Genomic DNA, 22,573 nt, shown 5'->3' on the forward strand with positions numbered 1-22,573 from the left:
AATGAAGAGAGTAAGAGAGACAACTGTCTGTGTAGGAATCCCAAGACTCCCTGACTAGGGCCCCAGGTGGGGGTGGCCTGGTAAGTGACTAAATAGTCATCATTAAAGTATGCCAGTCTCTTGCCATTATTCAGTTTTTGTAGTCCTTATTTTGTCTGACAAGGTTAGCTTTGGAGTGATTGAGGGACGTGTAATAGGAGGTAGGTGAGGATTCTATCTAGGTCTAAGTAGAAACTATTTCATTAGGTACTTTATAGTGTCTTTTTTGGGTCTTTATATTTCCTTGCTTCATTTATTAATTCACTGCAAACTACTGTGCACTACTTTTGCTTTAAGGTATATATTTCCCCCTAACTTACATGTACATATGCCCTATCTCATGGGCCCTATATCTAAATTTTGAGGTTTTGTTAAGAAGTGCACCAGATGAAAGGGAATTAAGGAATCCTATGAGCTAGGAAAGGTCTCATCCAAGTAATGAAACTGAAGGGTTGATATTCCATGCCTGACGTCTCTGGAAACAGTCCGAAGTGAAGCATGCTGAGGTGGTACTAGTTGCATTGATTAAGCCAGACCTGTCAGCAGGGAAACAATTACACTAGCCAGACCTTTCACTTTCTGCACCCCATAATGTTCCTGGGTCCATACTCCCAGAGGGATAAAGAATAGGAAATTTATCAAGGGAGGGGATTGGATACAGAGCTCAGGTGGTGTGTATTGTGTGGAATTGTAGCCCTCTTATCCTATGGACTTGTCAATATTTCTATTTTATAAATAAAAATTGAGAGAGAGAGAGAGAGAGATAAAGAGAGAGAACGAGGACTGCCATACTGATTTACTGTTCTGAGGATATCCCCCTACAGGGGGAATCAGGTGCTTGAACATAGGTCCTTGCTCATCATAATATTTTTACTCTTCCAAGTACACCACCACCTAGTACTCATTTTTTTCCCCTTTTCATTTTTATGGGAGAGACAAGAGTACCACTCAGCTCTGAAATACATGGTACCAGGGTTCCAATGTAAAGCCTCAGGTTTGCAAGTCCTATGCTCTGCTGTTTGTGGCTGCTGCTGCAGCTGCACTGTCTGCCCAGTCCTTACATCTTCCTGCTACTTCTTATACCCTTCTCACCAGGTGGTTCAAGCCCCTGGTCCTCACCTACTGGGGAGAGTTCCACATATAAGGGAAGAGTGCTACAGGTGTATTTCCTCTTTGCTTCTCTCTCCCTCATGACCTCTATCTCTATCAAAGAAAGGGGCAGGAAAGCATCCACAAGGAATAGTGGAGCCATGGTCCAGGCACCAGCCTCAAAAATAACCTTGGAGGCAAAAAAAAAGGGGGGGGAAGGGGTGTAGAGAAAGAAATAAAAAGCTATCTCCATTATGACACTTTCCAAATGGTGTTAAAAATGTGATCTGCTCAAAGATAGAGGCCATGTCTCATTCATACTTTTATTGCCATACTAATGAGTATCCATCCCATATTTATTAGATGAACCAGTGAATGGTTAAATGATGTTATAAGGCTCAATTAGATATAATTCTTATATAATATTTATAAGCAATAAATTGGTAGTCAGATAAATAATACCTCTATTAATCTCTTAGAATGTCTTGGCTCATTTTTTCTCATGTTTCCACATGATAATTTTTACTAAATAATCATCACTCCCACTTTTTTCTATTTTTAATTTTAAAATATCACAGTTACCAGTGTATTACAGTGGAATTCCAACCAATTTGTGTAATAACTGCATCAAATGGCACAGTAGCATGCCAGGTTTCCATACCTGAGAAATACCTCTCTGGTCACAAGTTCAATTCCCTGAACCACTGTATTTCACCGCTGAATAGGGATCTAATATCTGCCTCCTACTCTTTCTCTATCATCTCTCTCTCTCTCTCTCTCTCTCATTAAAATAAATAAATTTTAAGGAGAAAGAAAAATCTGGTGGTCTCATCCTGAGTTCCTTTAATAGCTTCATCTTAAAAAAATATACTAGAGGGGGTCGGGCGGTGGCGCAGTGGGTTAAGTGCATGTGGCGCAAAGCGCAAAGACAGGCATAAGGATACCGGTTCCAGCCCCCACAGGCGGTGAAGCAGTTTGCAGGTGTCTGTCTTTCTCTCCCCCTGTCTTCCCCTCCTCTCTCCATTTCTCTCTGTCCTACCCAACAACGAACAACATCAACAATGGCAATAATAATAACCACAATGAGGCTGCAACAAAAGGGGGAAAAATGGCCTCCAGGAGCGGTGCACCAAGCCCAGCAATAAGCCTGGAGGAAAAAAAACTGTTGGGTAGTTGCCATCTCCCCCTGGCTTCTTCTTATCCATATGCCTATATAGGGATTTACTGATCCAAAGGTTTGGTCTATTTACATAAATCACTTTTACATAAAGCACTCCAGGGCATTGGTGGTTCAGTTATAGGATTCTCGCCTGTTCCGCCCCCTCCTTGTCACACTCTGATTTTCACCAGTCACTTTTCTCTCCACCCTCTCTATATCACATCCTGTTTCCACCCTACTTGGAGAGTATAAAAACAGCTGCTCTTCTGATTAAAGACACTTGGAAATTGCTTTCCGGCTCCGAGAGTTCCAGAGTGTATCTCCTGCGGAAGTTGGTGCAGCACGCGTTCCTGATCCCTCTCCCACACAGCAGCCTAGATCAGCTCCAGTTGAGTTCTCTCCAACCCAGAGAGCACCGGCTCGGGAAGAAGTACCCTCAGGCTATCCCGGCAAAAAACAAGAAAAAAAACATATATATATATTCTAGAGATTCTTGGTGTCAACTGTCTCATTTAACAAACTTAGGGGATAAGATGTTAGAGTGATGAACTTTTATCTATGTATCATTGTTAGTCTTCCTGAGTATGGAGGAGAATATTTAGATTATTCTGAGTGAATGACAGTGAAGTGGACGTTTATGACACCTGAATCTATCATATCGGTGTTTCTTAGCAATGATAATCTTGTCACAACTGTTGGAATTTATTCTGTTATCCATATGACATTTTAACAGGAAAAAAATCCAAGTTATTTTAAACAGATATAAACCACTCAGTCCAAAATGACTCCTATTAGCAAGTCATTTCATTGACAAGCCTTATTTTTAAAATTAGTAAATATTACTTAATTGCATTTGATTTTTACTCACCAAAAATCTGAATCTATTTCAGGTTTTGTCCCATAAAATGTAAAGCTGGAAGTTTAAAATGTTTATTTAATTATATCCTAGAATAGGAGAGATGGAAATACATAGCCATTTGACTAGCTAAGTGATGGAGAAAATGTTGGGCGGGTGGTTGATTTTAGTGTTCTCTCAGTACCACTGGCCTTAGTATCAAACAGGAGAGGGAACTGTGGAAATTGAAGAATACATTGAATGGATATTTGGGAAAGACATTTTAGTGGGAGGAAAGTAAGAGCTTTCAAATAAATTGCTAATATATATATATATATATATACATATATATATATATATATATATGTATATATATATATAATTTCCCAGATGACTCTGAATTTTTTATTTGAACTGACATGGGTTGGATAAACATATTACTATCCAACTAGTCCAATACAAAAAAAAAAAAAAAAGAAACAGAAAAAAAATGTGGAAGCTTAGCATAAGATGAGGAATAAATATGTACATGAGGATATCTTACAGGTTGTAGGTTTATTATAAATGGAACTCTGTACAGAGCCATACATAACTTTTATTCTTTCTATTCTTCCTATTCTCTCATATTCTTTCTATTCTCTTGTTGTATTCTTTCTATTCATGTATTCTTTCTATTCTCTCGTTGGATAAATACTGAACTAACAGGTGAGTGATGTCTGTTGAATGAACTACAAAGAAGAATGAGTTTTCAGTACCTTTTGTTTGCTTATTCTTGTTACTTGGTGAGCATCTTGATTCTATAGATCCATGTTTTGTTTTGAATTTTCTGTCCTAGCATTGCCACTTAAAATGATTTTAACTATTTATTGAAATTCTTTAATACTTCAGTTACTGTCATTACATTTTACTTCAATTATGCACAACTTCACTTAATTTGAGTATATTTAATAGCACTTAATAGTCTGTTAAGTCCAACATCTGAGGGCACTTAGTTTCAATTGACTCCTTTATCTTTTTTCTAAATACAGGTCTCATTTTCTTGTCTTTTTTGCATGTCTTATAATCTTTTTGCTGAAATTAACATAATAGATAACATAGTGCCACAATTTTGGCTTCTTTACAACCTATACTAGGTATGTCAAAATGTCTTTATTATAGCTGTAGTTCTGTCTGCAGCCTCCAAGGGATATTTTGGCCATATCAGGGTAAACAGAGATAGTAGTCAACAGACTTTCTGGCTAATCTGAGTTCTGTATTATCTGATATCTCTGAATTATGCCTACATCCTTGAAGGTGAGGTCAGGATTCTCAGAGTAAATGTAGAATCTGATATAATCACTAGAATTGGCAATAACACTTGACCATACCTTGAAGATGTTTATGTACAACCCATAAGATGTTTACACTTGGCATAGCTTTATGTACACATACCCAGTATACGGAGAGATGGTGAGCCCATGAAAGACATTTAAGACATTAGAGAAATGGGAAGGTTTAAGAGGCAGACATAGTCAGAAAATTAGGCAACACAAATGTAGGAGTCAATTCTCCAGAACCTCATGGGACAGGCCTGCATGAGAGATACTCAATAAAGCTTCTTTTCTCTCATTACTATGAGACGCAAATGAAACTCTGCTCCTGGGCATCCAGAGACCCAAAAGCACATGGCTTTTCTATACTTACATAAAAAGTTTAAATTATCCTTTTTGTTGTTGCTATTGTGTTTATTTAAAAAAAATTTAAATTAAAATATTGTATATTTATTTATTTTCCGTTTTGTTGCCCTTGTTGTTTTACTGTTGTAGTTATTGTTGTCATCATTGTTGGATAGAACAGAGAGAAAGGGGAAGGCAGAGAGGGGGAGAGAAAGATAGACATCTGCAGACCTGTTTCACCACCTGTGAAGCAACTCCCCTGCAGGTGGGGAGCTGGGGGATCAAACCGGAACCGGAATCCTTCTGCCAGTCCTTACGCTTTGTGCCATCTGTGCTTAACCCGCTGCACTACCGCCCAACTCCCTATTTAAAAAATGTTTATATTGTTATTGTTATCGGTGATTTAGTAATGATTAACACGATTGTAGAATAAGAGGGGTACAACTCTATATAATTTCCACCACCAGACTTGCATATCCCATTCCTTCCCTTGGAAGTTTCCCTTTTCTTTATCTCTGGAAGCAGGGACCAAAAATCTTCTTTTTTTAATTAAAAAATCATTTAATTATCTTCATTTATTGGATAGAGACAGTCAGACATCAAGAAGATAGGGGGTGATAGAGAAGGAGAGAGAGAGAGACACTTGTAGCCCTGCTTCACCACTTGCAAAGCTTTCCTCCTGTGGGTGGGTACCAGGGGCTTGAACCTGAAAGAGTTACTGGGAAGATTAACTGGAATAATGTCTGCAAAGGCATATGTAAGAATTAAAAGTTATGTGATGCTAGTAAGAGATGATTTTAGTTATTTTTATATTAGTTATTACACGAGTTCCTGAATGTTAAACAATTATACATGGTCTTTAAGCATCTATATTCTGGTCTAAACTTTCTTTTTCAAAACCACCTCTTACTATGTCTTTATTCAACCTGTAACAGCAGACTTACTGGACTATTCAATCCTACTTGGATAAAGTATAACATACATGTATGGAAAATACTAAGGCATTTATAAAGTTAAACAGTTTCTTACAAATGTCTAAACTTTGCGGTGAACAAAATGTAATTAAAGTGATTTAAAGATAGCATGAATTTTTTGACAGTTGTCTCCCAGGGGGCTAACTTGATGTGATATTAAAAAATGTTTTGTTATATTGGGTAGAAATTCAAGAGGAATACTCTCTGCAATTCAAAAGGGACAAAAATTCCAGAATAAAAAATGTGTTTTCAGTCCCTACAGAGTTCATTATGAACAACAGAGTGCTAGAAATTAAAACATTTAAATATATTTAATATATTTAAGCTTCTATAATGGAGTGACATTTATGTTTAGACAGAATCTCAAATCTCTCTTTTATCCTTCTCAAGTCCATATTTGGGGGGGAAAGCAAAATGCTTATGTGATTTAATTGGTTAATTATGACTGGATTCACTAGCAAAGTGGAGAGTTGAGGCAATTATCTACATTACTAAAATTTAGAAAATTTCCCCCATAATATCTTTATATTCAAGTCAAAGTGAGTTTTGATTGTTACATTAATTGAGGCCAAACTGCTTTTAGTTTTCAAAATGAGCATGCTTGGAGAATAAAGCTATAGTATTTAGGCCAGAATTAATTGAATCAGAAGAAGGAAATTAAAGCAATTTAGAAAGTTACTTCAATTTTTAACACTTTCCCATATATTCTCATAGTTCACTTTAAATTGTACATATACTATATAAAGAACAAGTTATTTCCCTAACTAGTCATAGAATTATTTTACAACCACACACCAATACTGTTATAGTATTGATTTTATTTTAAAATCTCAAAAAAGAGTTCTTAAAAATGTAAAGAGCTGACTACATATATACTTCTTGTACATTCCTGACATTGTACTATTTTTGAACATCACAGAAAAATATTTCAGTGGTCATAATTTGATATTACCTATACAAAGCCTTTATCCTGTTTAGTTTTACTATAATCTCCCAAATTATGTCTGAACTAACATTAAATATAGATTAATAAAAAAATAAATATTCGCCACCCACCACATAGTTATGATGTGCCAGTTTATAACTCAGGTACCAGATTTTTATTACTATGCACACACTTTTATAAATAGCACAGTTGTTCGCACACATGGGTACAATTTATAACCTCACCATGATAGGGCTGTGCAAAACCATCTAACCCCCAGCTTGGACCCTACATCATCAAATACTAGGACCTAGCCCCCCTCACCCATACCTCACCCCTCTCAATGTCCTCCTTCCCTAGAGTACTCTGCTTTAATACAATACACCAGACCCAGTCCAGGGTTTTTTGTTTTTGTTTTTGTTTTTGTTTTTTTGCCTCCAGGGTTATTGCTGGGGCTAGGTGCCTGCACCACAAATCCACTGCTCCTGGAGGCCATTTTACCCTTTTGTTACCCTGGTCGTTTTTATCATTTTTGTGGTTATTATTATCATTGCTATTGATGTCATTGTTGTTGGATAAGACAGAGAGAAATGGAGAAAGGATGGGAGGACAGAGAGGGGGAGAGAAAGATAGACACCTGCAGACCTGCTTCCTGCAGGGGAGTCTCTTGTAAAGAGACTCCCCTGCAGGCAGGGAGCCGGGGGCTCAAACCACCCAATCCAGATTTTACTGTGTGTTTCCCCTTTCTGCTCCTTTACCCCTGCAATTTCTCCAGCATTTGTTGCCTCTGTTCATTCTCATGTATGACATTCTCACAGGAGTGAAGTGGTATCTCACTGTTGTCCTAATTTGTATTTTTCTGGTAATCAGTGACTTTGAGTATTTTTTATATGTCTGTTAGCCTTTTGAATGTCTTCTTTAGTGAATATTCTATCCATATCCTCTCCCCACTTTGAGATGAGGTTGTTAATTTTTTTTGTTGCTGAGTTTGGTGAGCTATTTATATGTCTTGGTTATTAACTATTTGATGTATGGCATATAGAAATCTATTCCATAGAGATCCTCTCTATTTGGGTAGTGGTTTTCTTTTCTTAATTTTTTATTTATTATTAATATTTTGTTATAAGATTATAAGATATACAATTCCACACCACACCCACCAAAGTTCTGTATCCCCACTCTCCCAGTTCACAAAGATAAGCACCATAGTACTCATAAGTCTTACAGTTTCCTTGCTTCTGTTTTGTTTGGATTTTTCTTTTTGGAAAGTTCATATAAATCAGATCTCTAGAATCCACATTTGAATAAAACCATCTGGTAGTTGTCTTTCATATCTTTACTTATTTCCATAAGCGTAATCACCTCCAGTTCCATCCATTTTGACCCAAAAGACACAATATCATCTTTTTTGAATGCAGAGTAGTATTCCATGAAATATATGTCCCATAACTTCTTTAGCCAGTCATCTGATGATGGGCACTTGGGATTCTTCCACTCTTTGCCTATTGTGAATAAGGCAGCTATAGACCATAGGGTTGCATATGTCCCTTCTAATTAGTGCCTGAATGCCGCAGGGGCAGTTCGGGTCGTCTCTGGCTCCCCAGCGATGGAACATAGCGGCGCACCGGTCATGGCCTGTTCAATAGCGATTGAGGAGGGCCCAATCATAACGTGCTAGGTCAAAGCCGGGTTGACGCTTGCAGGGGTCTGTGATGAGGTGAACTGCCCCTGCGGCTACAGACAGACTATGACCCACATAGTCAACGACTGCCACCTCTCCAGATTCAAAGGAGGTCTCGAAACTTTACATCAGGCTCAACCTGACGCTGTTGACTGGCAAAAGGAAGAAGGGCAAACGCTAGAAGAAGAAGTGCCTGAATGTCCACAGGATGAATGCCTAAGAGTAGTACTGCTGGGTCATAAGGTAATACAATTTTGTATTTGTTTAAGAAATTTCCGTACAGTCTTCCAAAAGGGCTGTCTCAGTTTACATTTCTACCATCAGTGAAACAGAGTTGCCATTTCTCCACAACCTCTCCAACACTTGTCATTTCCTGGTTTGTTAATGAAAGCTATTCTCTCAGGTGTGAGATGGTATTTCAGCATACTTTTAATTTGTCTTTCTCTATCGACAAGTGAAGGTAAGCATTTCTTAATGTGTCTGTTGGTCATGTATATCTCTTCTTTAGAAAACTATCTGTTTAGTTCTTTGGTCCACTTTTTTATTGGGTTATTTTTGCTTCCTTGGTAGATTAATCTACAAGAGTCTCTCAAGTTGATCTGGTTCACCAACATTGGACTGTGTAGCTCTATTTTCCTTTCCTGTTTCTGGTTTTCCCTGTTGTTGTGTTCCTGCTTCTGTTCTAATAGTGGTCATAACATTAAAAGTTGGGATTCCTTTGGCTCTTCTTTTCATGTTTTCCTCTCAGAAATTCTTGCTAGGGAAGGTTGGTAGTGGCAAATTCCTTCAGTTTCTGAATGTTTGAAAAGATCTTTATTTCTCCCTCATACTTGAAGAATAATTTAGCAGGATGCAGAATTCATGGCTGGTAATTTGTATCTTTTAGTACTTTGAATATGCCATTCTACTCCCTCCTTGCCTGTAGGGTTTTTTTATGAGAAATATGATAAAAGCCTGATGGTTCTGCCCTTGTATGTGACTTTCTTCCTTTCTCTGGAAGCCTGAAATATTTTTCCTTGTCCCTGGCTTTGGACAGTTTTATAAGAATGTGTCTTATGTGTCATTTTGGATTAAAAAATTTAGGTGTGTGTTCACCTTCTTGGATTTCTATATTTTAAACTTCGCTGAGGTATGGAAAATTCTCTGTTAAAATTTCTTTGAATATGTTCTCTACTCTTCTTTCTCTCTCTTCTTACTCAGGTATCCCCAAAAGTCTGATGTTCATCTTTCTAATGGAGTCTGCTATTTCATTGAGAAGTGCTCCATTTTCCCCAAATCTATCCTCTCCAAGAGTTTTAAATGCAAAATGTGGTGATTGTGTCTTCTATTACTGATATTCTCTCCTATACCTAATAAAGTCAACTTCTGAGGTCTCTTACCTCAATCTGAACTTCATTCAAAGTGTCCTTCAGACCCTGCAGTTCTATTTGGAGTTTGTTTTTGTGTTTGTTTCTTTTTTTCTATACTTTGTATTTCTTTGGCAAAATGATCACTGATTCTTTAATCTTGAGAGTTTGTAGGGAAGTTCTAGCAGGAGATCCCAGCTACTCACATAGCCTCAAATAAAGACAGGCACATCTCTATTTAGGGAAAGCTGTTCTTTTCCACTGAGCTCGCAGCTTCAGGAGGTATGCACATAGAGCAGTAGGAAGGAAGGGGATATTTCCCTAGCCATCCAGATCAGCTGAATCAACCCTGGAGATGAATGGGGTGATATCCAGATTGCCCTCACATCCCTGAGTTCCTGAATCTTAACTTTAGTTTCTTGAAATGATTTCATAAAGAGTTTTCTGAACCCTGTCTCTGTTATTTCTTGTAGATCTGTGTCTGTCTGGTAATTTGGGGTTTCTGTCATTACAGTCTGTATATTTCTCCTTTTCCTTAGTTAGTATTCTTTTGTTCTTGCAGCAAGAAGCACTGTGGCTAAGGTGTTCGATTTCCTTGTTTATATATCTTGGGGGAGGGGAGATTTTATCCTAAGTCACCAGGCCAGTTCTGTGACATTGCCGTCAATATAAGGTCTCTCTGATGCTATTCTGGCCTCTGTGGGGCAATAGCAATGGAGACTCTAGAAGTCACAGTTGTAAATTGGTGAATTTTTAAGTGACTGGCAGAATGGCGACACAGAACTCTGGTGGTGGAAATGGTGTGAAATTATATATCTGGTATCTCATAATTTTGTAAGTCAATATTAAATCACTAATAAAATAAAGACCTTTAAGATAGATAGAGATGGCAAGATAGTTCACTCAGTGCACTTGCTTTGTTATGGGCACAGCCCAGGTTCAAGCCCAGCCCTACCACACTAAGGAAAGCTTAAGTTCTCTAGTGTCTTTCTCTGTCTCTCTATCTTTGCTTGTATTTCTATATGAATAAGTCAGCCTGGAGTTGTGCCATCTCAGTAACAACCAAAAAAAATTTTTAAATACCTTCAGATATATTTTAGGTCACATGTTTGAATTACAGTCTCAAGAATTTACATTTCTCACTGACCATCTCTTGACTCTACATGCCATAATGTTAGCTTTACACTAAGATGGGCTATTTCTTCATGGTGGATTCTGAAAACTTTTGGTTAACTCAAGATCTTTTCAGGTGGTCTGGGAGGTGGCACAGTGATAAAGCTTTGGACTCTCAAGCATGAGGTCCTGAGTTCGATCCCCAGCAGCACATGTGCCAAAGTGATGTCTGCTTCTTTCTCTCTCCTCCTGTCTTTCTCATAAATAAATAAAATCTTCAAAAAAAAACAAAGATCTTTTCAGTAACCTTTGAGAGCAAACTAACACCTACCTAACTTATAGCAATGAGACTGAATGTTAAGATTCCCACTACCCTGATTTAGGTTCTTTTGTTGTTGTTGCCTCTGGATTATCACTGGGACTCCGTGCTTACACTATAAATCCACTACTCCTGGTGGACATTTTTTTCTTCTATTTTTTTGGATAGGACAGAGGAAAAAGGAAGATAAAGCAGGAGAGAGAAAAATACACACCTACAGACCTGCTTCACTGCTTGTGAAGCGACCACCCCCCCCACACACACACACTGCAGGTAGGGAGCTGGGAGCTCAAGGAGGGCATCCTTGTGTGGGTCCTTCCTTGTACTTTGTACTATGTGTGCTTAACCTGGTGCACTACTGCCAGGCCCCCTTAGGTTCTTTTTTTTCCTTTTTTCTAGTTTTAAATGTTACTCTTTTTATTTAAAATTTAATTTATATTCAAATGTGTTTTTTTATTGATTTAATAATGATCGACATGTCTGTTGGAATAAGAGTTCCAATCCCATCCCTTCCATTGAAAGCTTTCATATCCTTTATCACTCTGGGAGTGTGGATCCACGATCATTATGGGGTGCAGAAAGTTGAAGGTATGGCTTCTGTAATTGCTTCTCCACTGGACATGGACATTGCCAGGTCTATCCATATTCCCAGCCTGTTTCTATCTTTCGTTAGTGGGACAGGGCTCTGGGGAAGGTACGGTTCCAGGACACATTGGTGGGATTCTCTGCCCTGGGAAGTCAGGTTGGCATCGTGGTAGCATCCGCAATTTGGTGGCTGAAAAGCATTAAGATAGAAAGCAGAACAAAATCAGGAACCCAAAAGAAAGAAATACAGCAGATGAGATCTGGGGGTCTCCCTTTTGGAAAAAGCTAGGAAGTCTATTTTAGGTTTATTCCAAGGGGGCCCAGGACTTTACAAATTTTGCCTGAGATGGACAACTACCATGGAGATGGGCTAAAGGTATCATCTGGGGAGATGTTGTCAGAGTTGGAAATAGGTCTAGAAAGCTGGATCAGGAAAGAGAGTAGCTTGCCAAATATGGGAACCATATATAAATACCATTAACTTTAAACCCCACTGATCTGATCTGGGGCCCATTTTAAGCACAGGAGCCTGTGTAACCTCTGCATCCCTGTAGGTCTGAGCTCACATTCCATGGTCATATGTAGAGAAATTGTGAGGATATGGTTTAGTATGGTATGGGACCTCCTATTGAAAAGTGGGAGCCTGGATCGCACTTTTCTGTCAGTCTCTCTCTACTTGAGATCGAGCATGGAAGAAAATGACTACCAGGGAAAGTTCCCTCTATCAGCCTCCCTGCCTCACAATAGCCCACTTCCTTATTATATACATAATCATTGTTTTGCCTGAATCCCCTCCCTACTTCCCCTGCATTCCATTCCTTTGATTATATCTATCTTTGATTATATCTATCTTCTCTCTGTCCTCAGGACCCCGCTCTGGCTGCTGGTTACTGATAACCTTGCTTTCTCGTTCCTTTAATCGTTTAAACCTCTTGCTCAACAGTTACTGGAAAAGTCCTGACCCTCCCCCAGACCCTTTGCCTCCCTACCATATATGGTATACACATGTCACTTCCTCCTGCGACCCCTTATAAGCCCTGCTTTGCTGTTCAATAAACGGATTTTGTGCATGAAACATTCCCCTGGGATCTCTGGTGACATCTCTTGCTACATAGGGAAAGGTCCAGTCTGCTTACTCCTATTGCCCCGGAACATTCCTTCCAGACCCCCGCATCTGGTGCACAACAGAGCAGGTAAACCCAAAGTTTGTGCCCAGGAAGAGGCCTCTCCACCTAAGAGACTGACAGTCATAGCTAGGAACAAGGTTCTAATTTCCATCAACCAACAAATTACTTATGTTCAGAAATCTTTAAAACTTGACTGACCCTAAACTAGGTTACACTTCAAGTCATGGCTTGCAACAACAAAGATTTACTTTCTCATCCATTTTTGATATCTGCAATGGGTAGATAGCAACTACTTCCGCCCTTGAGTCCTTATCACTGTGGGAGGGATGAAGGCCGATGGGGCCCATGTTCAGCAGGGAAGCAATTACAGAAGCCAGACCTTCCACCGTCTGCACCCCATAATGATCCTGGATCCATACTCCCAGAGGGAAAAAGAATAGGAAAGCTATTGAGGGAAGGGATTAGATATGGAGCTGGGGCTGGGCAATGTGTAGAAATGCACCCCTCTTATCTTATGGTCTTGTCAATGTTTCCACTTTATAAATAAATAAATAAATAAATAAATAAGAATAGGAAAGCTTTCAAGAGAGGGTATGGGATACAGAACTCTGGTGGTGGGAATTGTATGGGATTATATTCCTCTTATCCAACAGACTTGTTGATCATTATTCAATCAATTTAAAAATAAAAGTAAGTTCACTTCCCATTGAGATTTCCAACAGAATTATAATAGAGTAACTCAGAGTTTTCAACTCTAGATGATTTTTTTTTGTTTTGTGGCATAGAGACTTTGCTATGCACAATTTCACCATTCCCAAACCACTTTTTCATTGAGATATATAGATAGATATAGGTAGAATGAGGAAAAGAAACCACAGCACTGCAACTTCCCTTGGTGTGTTGCACTCCCTATGTGAATTTTCAATGCAGAATATCTCTTTATTTCAAGAAACCTCACTTTAAATTCACCTTTGTGAAGTATTAGTTAGAAAGTAGGGTGTGCCTTTCAGGCTGGATAGAGTGATGTGTAAATGCACTAAAATAGAAATTATAGTCTTGTAGTTATTTACAAAGAAAAATGGGCAAGACCTAAAGAGGACAGAAAACTTAAAAGAGGAGCTGAGACAAGGAGAGATATAGACTAACCTGGATTGATTTAGCAGTGAGGAATAGTTAATGAAAACCAGAACAGCAAGTTCAGCACTAAACTCCAAAATATGATAAGTTTGAAGGATCTTGGCTTTTTTTTTCACTTCTTTCAGACAAAATATTATTCAAAGTACTAATTTCTTTAGATTCTCTAAATCTTTTTCCTGAAGTTCAGCAACTGATCTTCTTTTTTACATTCCATGTATTTGATCTTTAACTAATCTAACTGATTTGTATCCAAGATCTAATTGTATCTAACTGATTTGATTCTGTTCATTGCCTGCACAGAATCTGTTTTCCTTTTTTTTTCTGCAAATCAGCTGACAATTTATAAATAAAATTGTTTCTCTGTTTGTAATTTTTTCCATTTTTTAAATCACCAAACCAATGCCATAATCTTGTTTACTATAGCTAGGATTTGTTTTATCAAAAATAGCACCCTCAGATTAATTGAAGCGTCAGTCAGATTAGTTAGTTCCACTTTGGGAAAATGCTCACCATAAAGACCAGTATGCACACTATCTGTGTATCACCAAACAAGGCAAGCATAACAGTAAAGTTTATAGGACAGGAATTTGACTGTGACTCCTCTTCACTGAAAAGCCATAAGGTGACATGCCAAGCTAGGGTTACCAGGATAATTCAGCTGTTAAGGAATCAGAGCAATGCAAGAAAGCACTTCTTAAGAAAAAAAGCAATCTTTGTTCATGCAAATGATTGCTGATGGTGTGTACATACTTGAAAGAGGAAATTAAAAATAAACAAATAAATACCTGTACTTTTCTCAGTGGGGCTGATTACTGTGTCAGGCAGTTTACTCTACTACCTACATTATGCGTATTTCACAGTCAACATGTTTTGGACTTTTCACACTTTCAATGGTATTTCAATCGATTTTATTGTTCTAAAGAGTTGTATACTTCTGAAGTGAGTTTGTTTTTAATGTCTTTTGATTGCAAACAAGCTGAGAACAATAATACTTTAAAACACCTGAGTTAATTGAAGTCATTTTTTGAGTACTTTTCAAACTTTAATGTGCACCTCAGGATTGCTCTACAGCTCAAATTCTGAATCAGTAAATCTGATATGAACCTAAAATTATGCATACCTAAGAAGTAGGTCTCATATTAATGTTTTTCTATACCTTTTGTCTCTGATTCATAAAAAAAGACTATAAATGTCTTTCTCTTAGCTGAGTAAATTATGAGTTGAACTCAAGTATGTTCTATGACATATAATTTACAAAGAACAGATGGCACAGAACTGAAGCCTTTTCTTTCTCCACAAACTATTATTTATATTCAATTGGGAGGCCAATTTTATTTAGACAAAAAATAAAATGGTAGAAAATACAAGTAAATAGTTACAGAACAGAGAGCATAGTGTTGGGCACAATATATTTAGTCCCTGCTTTGTAGTATCTATTCTTGTATTTATTTATGCTATACCCCAAACCTAGCTATATCTTCTAAACTTTTTCCCCCTACAAGGGGAGGATGGCTATTCATGCACAAATCTCTTGCTCCAAGGTCAATTTTTGCAATTCTTTTATTTCAGATAGAGGAAGGAAGACAGAAGAAGAAGAACAGAGAAATACTATAGCTCTGTTCCACCTGTGGAGCTTCCCCTGCCCCAGCCATGTAGTGTTGTGGCTCAAACGTGGGTCCTCACAGATGGTAACACAGTGCTTTACCTGGTGAACTATCACCCAAGCCTGGACTACATTCTTAACCATCCAAAATCTTTCTAACATAGCTACATTTTTATTTTGCTAGGAGCCTTTTAAAAAAAAAAAATCACTGCATTACTATTTCCTTCCACTGTTTGACAGGTGACACTCTGTCTTTGAGCACAAGCTTCAAAGGAAGGCTCCCTAGTTCATTTAGAAAGACATACTAAATCTTTGATAAGGCCTTAAAAAGGAACAGAATCTTTTAATGTCTGATCAGACTTTAGTAGCTGACCTATTTAATTGGGTGGCCAAAGGGAATTGAGGTGTCAAAGCCATGGACTTGAATGTGCTATAGTGAGCTCCAGATTATAGAATACCTGTATCTCAAACCTCCTAAGTCTATAAAAATGTTTGTGAAATAAGTTAATTGAATGGTTAGCTTTGTAAAATAATATAAAAAATTTTTACTTCCATGGCAAATGGAGTGTTACATAATGAGTAATAATGATCAGAAAATAAGCAATAGTTGTGATTCTAAGCCACCTTAAGTGACATCACTTGGGCAAAGGTTTATTTATTTTTTTATTGGGTAAGATTAATGAATTACAGTACACTTGTTTACACATGTATATGGTCGCCTCCCCATTCTGCATAACAGGTGTCTACATCACACTTTTTTTTTGTTTTTTGCCTCCAGGGTTATGGCTGGGGCTCGATGCCTCCACTACAAATCCATGCCCCTAAGCAGCCATCTTTTCTATTTGTTGTTGTTGCCGCTGTTGCTGTTATTGTTGTCTCTAAGTTATGACCATTTTCTGCACTTACTCTGTTTTAGCAAATGCTTTAAGCAATAGAAAAAAATTTGTTTTGGTCTACTCATATTCTGTGGAACCTAAGAAAAACCATATGGCACAGCTTATCCTTTTCAGACAGGGTTCATAATGTTCAAACTCTAGTTAACAAGCAGGAAAGCTGTAATCTTTCCCATTTTCAGTTGACAGTATCTCCCAAATAACCCTGCACCACATGCCCACAAGATGTAGGAAGATTGAATATCAGTCAAAACGCATATCTTTACTCAAAATAGATAAGCTATCAAATACATACCACTTTATAACAAGATACAGAGGTTAATTTTTAAACATGTTCAAATGGTTTAATATCCCCCTGCCACTTACATTCCATCATCACTGATGAGAATAATACTGGCTTATGAAAACTTGAATGTGGAATTTATATGTCTCAACACAGGCATATCTACTTGTAATGGATACTAAGAAGATAATCACATTTTATCTGCTCAGGCAATTCAGTGACCACAAGAACCACATCAAGTCATCAAATCATACCTGCTGCACACTCCTCCCATGAACACAAAAACTTTATATTTAGAGAGAGAGATGCTTTATGGGAAGCCTATTACAAAGGTGTATGAATTCTTCCTCCTCAGGTAACACAGGGAACAGAGAAAAAGCCTTCCAACATGATAAAAGAAATTCAGTGTTATCTTCCTAGACGCACATGACCTACTTACCTCATAAGTATGATCAGCCGGATGTTTACTCAGTTTGAAGAAAACTGCCTGTCTGGAATATGAACTATGTGATATTTATCTAATAAGAGTGAATTTTCTGCCTGAGTAAAGTATTACTTTAATAGTTAGGTGAGCCAGTAATAACATTGGTATGGCTACTACCATTGATACTATTACTACAGATAGCAATGAGGAATTCAATAGATTTTTTTTTTGGAGGTCAGGCACATTATATTGTGTGTTTACGACACACATGTATTCTTTTGTTCTCCCATGACTATGATAATTTGATATGTTTATCTTATTAGTCAGATCATAAATCTGAAGGATAGTTAGGTACAATCCAAAGCTAAATAGTTAAGTATCTGAAATAGGATTTAAACCCATGCAACACTGAAATTTAGAGCCCATTCTCTTAACCATGACTTGAATCCAATATTAAACACTGGACAATGTTCATCAATCTAGTGACTAGAGAAAAATGAGGTAGGATGGCTTCATATTTCTAATGAGTGAAATTTTGGTAAGTTAAAAAATAATACATTGGGGGTCGGTCGGTGGCGCAGTGGGTTAAGCGCATGTGGCGCAAAGCGCAGGGACCGGTGTAAGGATCCCGGTTCGAGCCCCCGGCTCCCCACCTGCAGGGGAGTCGCTTCACAGGCGGTGAAGCAGGTCTGCAGGTGTCTATCTTTCTCTCCCTTCTCTGTCTTCCCCTCCTCTCTCCATTTCTCTCTGTCCTATCCAACAACGAATTGCGTCAACAAGGGCAATAATAATAACCACAACGAAGTTACAACAAGGGCAACAAAAAGGGGAAAAAAAATGGCCTCCAGGAGTGGTGGATTCATGGTGCAGGCACCGAGCCCAGCAATAACCCTGGAGGAGGAAAAAAATGTATATATAATAATAATAATACATTATGTTTAGGCAAAGAGTAAGTAAACAATGTGAATACCAGCATGCAGGACAAGTGACTTGGGCCAGATAAAGCTCATAGCATAAAGCACACACCTCACCAAGTACTAGGACCCAAATTTGAGTCCTGGCACAGCACAGGGAATTTCCACAGATAGTAAGTGATGATGTGATATCTCTTCCTTTCTTTCCCCTTTCTATCTAGACATACAAATATATAAGTATCTGGGAAATAATAAGGAAAACATTTTAAAAAAAACAAAGTGAAATAGTGAGATATGATCTAGTCAATAAACCTATATTATATTTGAAAGAAGGGTAGAGGATAGTTGAGAATTATAGTGAGCAATGTAGGAATGGAAGTTTTCAGTCCTAGGCTACCTGCTACTAACTATTTGTAGTATCGTGGACAGATCATTTTCACACTTCAGCAATCTACAAGCTATAGTAATCATAATAACAATAAATCACTTGTTCTATAAATATGTCCCTACTTGCTTTCCACAATGCTTTTGGATTTATATTACCAGAGACAGAATAATATAGAAACTATCCAGGGGTGAATGGTATTACAACCTCAAAATTCAATTTACCAAATAAAAACAAAGCCACATATCTAGCATAGAAATCTCCACTTCCATTGCAATTTTAAATTACCTGGAACTTTGATAAGTGAACTCAATTCTTCCTCCACTCAGCATTCTCTTTCCTGTTGTAATGTCAGTCCACTTTCCATTCTTGTTTCTTCTCATCATTGAATAAGGTTTCATTCTGTTATCAATCTCCTTCCTTGATTGTGATTTTTCTTTATCATCACATATTACCTTTCTCCTCTCCCACTTGTTCAAACTTACTGAAAAAATGGTCTGTGCTTAGTGTTTATATGTACTAAGGCCTGTCCCACCCCTTAAATTTCCAAGATCATATATTACCCTGATCAGTGAGGTCATTTTACTCAAAGGTTACACTAACCTGCCTCCACCGTCTGTCTCTCTCTTTTCCCTTCTTTCCTTCCATCCATCTTTCTTTCTTTCTTGTTAACTCCTTTATTTCTTCTTTCTTCCTTTCTTGTATGGTGGTCCAGGGACTCACACATGCATAATCCCAGAGTTGCCAGCCAATTTCAAACACAGAGACAACAAAAGAGAGGGAGAGACACTACAATTCTGCCCCACCATCCATGGAGATTTCCCCATGGTGTAGCATTTTCATGTCGTACCTGGCCTCAAATCAAGAGCCTCTCACAACTATTAACACACACTATTCCACTTGAATGTCAATTACCTTCACACATAATGTAATCAGCATATACAAAGTTCTTCTTTTCCACACTTTCATTTGATTTTTGTCAGTTCCAACTCCTTAGTGGATAAAGACAGAAATATGACAGTTCTTATTGCCTGGTTATTACTTTCCATATTTCAATCCCAAAAGTCTTGAGGGAACTTTTAATCAAAGATTTATCTTCTTCATATCTTAATTTCCTTTACCTAAATTTAAGTACCCATCATTTTTCTTCTTAACCACCAATTGTTCTATTAAATTCTGAGCAGTATCCTTATGCTCCTCAGGGAGACTTCAAATTTCTGGTAAGACTGGAGAGCAGAGAGATATTAGAAGTTTTTGATTTCCATGATACGTTACAAAAAAAAATTTTCAGAAGGTGATGAAATCCCTGGGACAATCTCAAGGATAAGAATCATAGGAACTTAGTTGTCTTTCATTAAAGCCAGTCTACCTCATACTTCATACTCCAGCAACAGGAGTGATATTTTTCATCTTGATGTCTCTACTGTTGTTCTATTTTTTACTTCTGGTTTCACTACTCAGTAGTTCCCATACCATTTAGATTTGGGTTAGGTTCAAACTATGAGAAACTGTAGAAGATTAGAAAGCTAGTGAAGAGAAAGGGCAGTGTATTGATTTCCGTGGCTTCTTTACTACTAGACTGTGGTTTGACAAAGATGGTGTCTCTGTTGAATATTCCCATTTTCCAAAGAGAAACCTAGCTGTTCCTCTTTAGAATCTTGGCTACAAGTCTTACCCTATTTAGTGTTTCTTCTTTTTTAATTTTTTTATTCTCTTTTTTTATATTTATTTATTTTCCCTTTTGTTGCCCTTGTTGTTTTTTATTGTTGTGGTGGTTATTATTATTGTTGTTAGTGATGTCATCATTGTTAGATAGGACAGAGAGAAATGGAGAGAGGAGGGGAAGTCAGAGAGGGGGAGAGAAAGATAGACACCTGCAGACCTGCTTCACCGCCTGTGAAGTGACTCCCCTGCAGGTGGGGGCTTGAACTGGGATCCTTACACCGGTCCTTGTGCTTCATGCCACGTGCACTTAACCTGACTCTCATGTTCCTTTTTTTTTTTAATAATTGTATATTTTTTATTTTTTTAACATTTTATTTATTTATTTTGAGAAAGAAAAATTGAGAGAGATGGGGAATAGAGAAGGAGAGAGAAAGGCGGACATCTGCAATATTCACCATGAGTAAAGCTTCCTTCTTGTGGGTGAGGACCAGGTACTTGAACCCAGGTTGATTAGCACAGTAACATGGGTACTTACTTGGTGTGCTACCACCTGGTTTCCTGCTTCTTCCTGATGTTACTTCAAACCTAAGCATGGTAACACCTTCCATCTTTACATGACATGATGATGCTTCAATATTCCTTGTAATATTTTTCTTAATCCTCATTTAGATTAATAAATTTTCCCTTCACCCAAATCTTTTTGATCATGCTTAACGAGTGTGCTATCTGCTGAGATGCTGGCCTACACAGTGACTCTGACTAAAACATGTTTTTTAAATCCCTATTACCCACTCTCTCTCTCTTTTTTTTTTTTTTTTTGCCTCCAGGGTAATTGCTGGGGCTTAGTGCCTGCACCATGAATCCACTGTTCCTAGAGGCCATTTCCCCCCCTTTTGTTGCCCTTGTTGTTGCCTTCTTGTGGTTGTTATTGTTATTGTTGATGTCGTTCATTGTTGGATAGGACAGAGAGAAATGGAGAGAGGAGGGGTAGACAGAGAGGGGGAGAAAAAGATAGGCACCTGCAGATCTGCTTCACAGGCTGTGAAGCGACTCCCCTGCAGATGGGGAGCCAGGAGCTCGAACCTGGATCCTTATGCAGGTTCTTGTACTTTGCGTCACTGCACTTAACCCACTGTACCACTGCCCGACCATCCCCCCACCCTTTTTCTTATATGACTAGCACATATTCAAACATTGAGACTTGCCATAACTCAAGAAAAGGGAAAATATTATCTTATTTTTTAAAATGATGTATTTCTAATGCAGAACCTAAGGAATCAAAACTAAGGGATTCTATGCAACCTCAAGCAGCTATCTGGGCCCATTTTGTTTTTTTTAATTCTTTATTTAGAGACAGAAAGGAGAGGCAAAGATATTGGGATGGGGAGGGAAAGGAATAAAAAGAAGGGAAGAAATGGGAAGGGAAGGGAAGGGAAGGGAAGGGAAGGGAAGGGAAGGGAAGGGAAGGGAAGGGAAGGGAAGGGAAGGGGAGTAGAGGGGAGGGAAAGGAAGGGGAGGGGAAGAGAGAAGAAATACTCTACTACTCCGTCATTCATAGAATTCTCCCCAGTGCTGTACATGGTGCTCCTATGTGGTACTGGGGCTTGCATGTAGAACCTTACATAGAAGAAGGCACAACTGCTATGAGGTAAATGATCTCCAGTGTAAAAAGAATATTTTAAATATATGCCAGATGCCTTCTAATAACTGTAATTTCACATATCACTCATCTTATTAACATGTTGCTTTCACTGGAAAATGAAATTCTCTAAGTTACAAATAGGTGATATTTGCTTTGTATATACTTTCTCACACACAGAAAATTCTGGTTGAATAAATGAGTTATTAAAAATGCTTTGATCAAATTCCCAAGTTGTGATGCTCTCAGTTGGTACTAACTTCCTGTCATAAAATGCCTCCTGTAATTTTGTGTCAGGTCTCATTAATTGGACATCCCTGGGAAATCCTCTGTGATAAAAGGCATTCATCTTTACAACTATAACTATCACTGGAACATTAAAGGGACATTAATCACTTGTTTATTGCTATGAATTATCTTAATAAAAATCTCTCCATTAAATATTAACTGATATCTGATACAGTGGTAAAGAAATTCATTTGGGGTTAGGAAATAATTATACAGTAGCACCATGCACTTCTGTGGTAAAGCACAGTAGAATTTTTTAGTGATGATCCAGCAGTAAATCATGAAATCCACATTTCTGAGCACTGAAATAGAAAATAAGAAGCTGAACAAAAAGAGAATATTAAGAGCTCTGATAGATACTTTAAAGTTTATTACAAGATACTGTAGATTCAGCCTATTGGTAGGACTGAATAGACCATCTACATTGTCCTTCTCTTCTTCAAAGTGGACTATGTTTTGTTTGTTTTTGATACTTTTGCTTTACTTAGTACTTAA

The sequence above is a fragment of the Erinaceus europaeus genome, chromosome 2 (assembly GCF_950295315.1).
Source record: "Erinaceus europaeus chromosome 2, mEriEur2.1, whole genome shotgun sequence".
In the NCBI taxonomy this organism is placed as follows: domain Eukaryota; kingdom Metazoa; phylum Chordata; class Mammalia; order Eulipotyphla; family Erinaceidae; genus Erinaceus; species Erinaceus europaeus.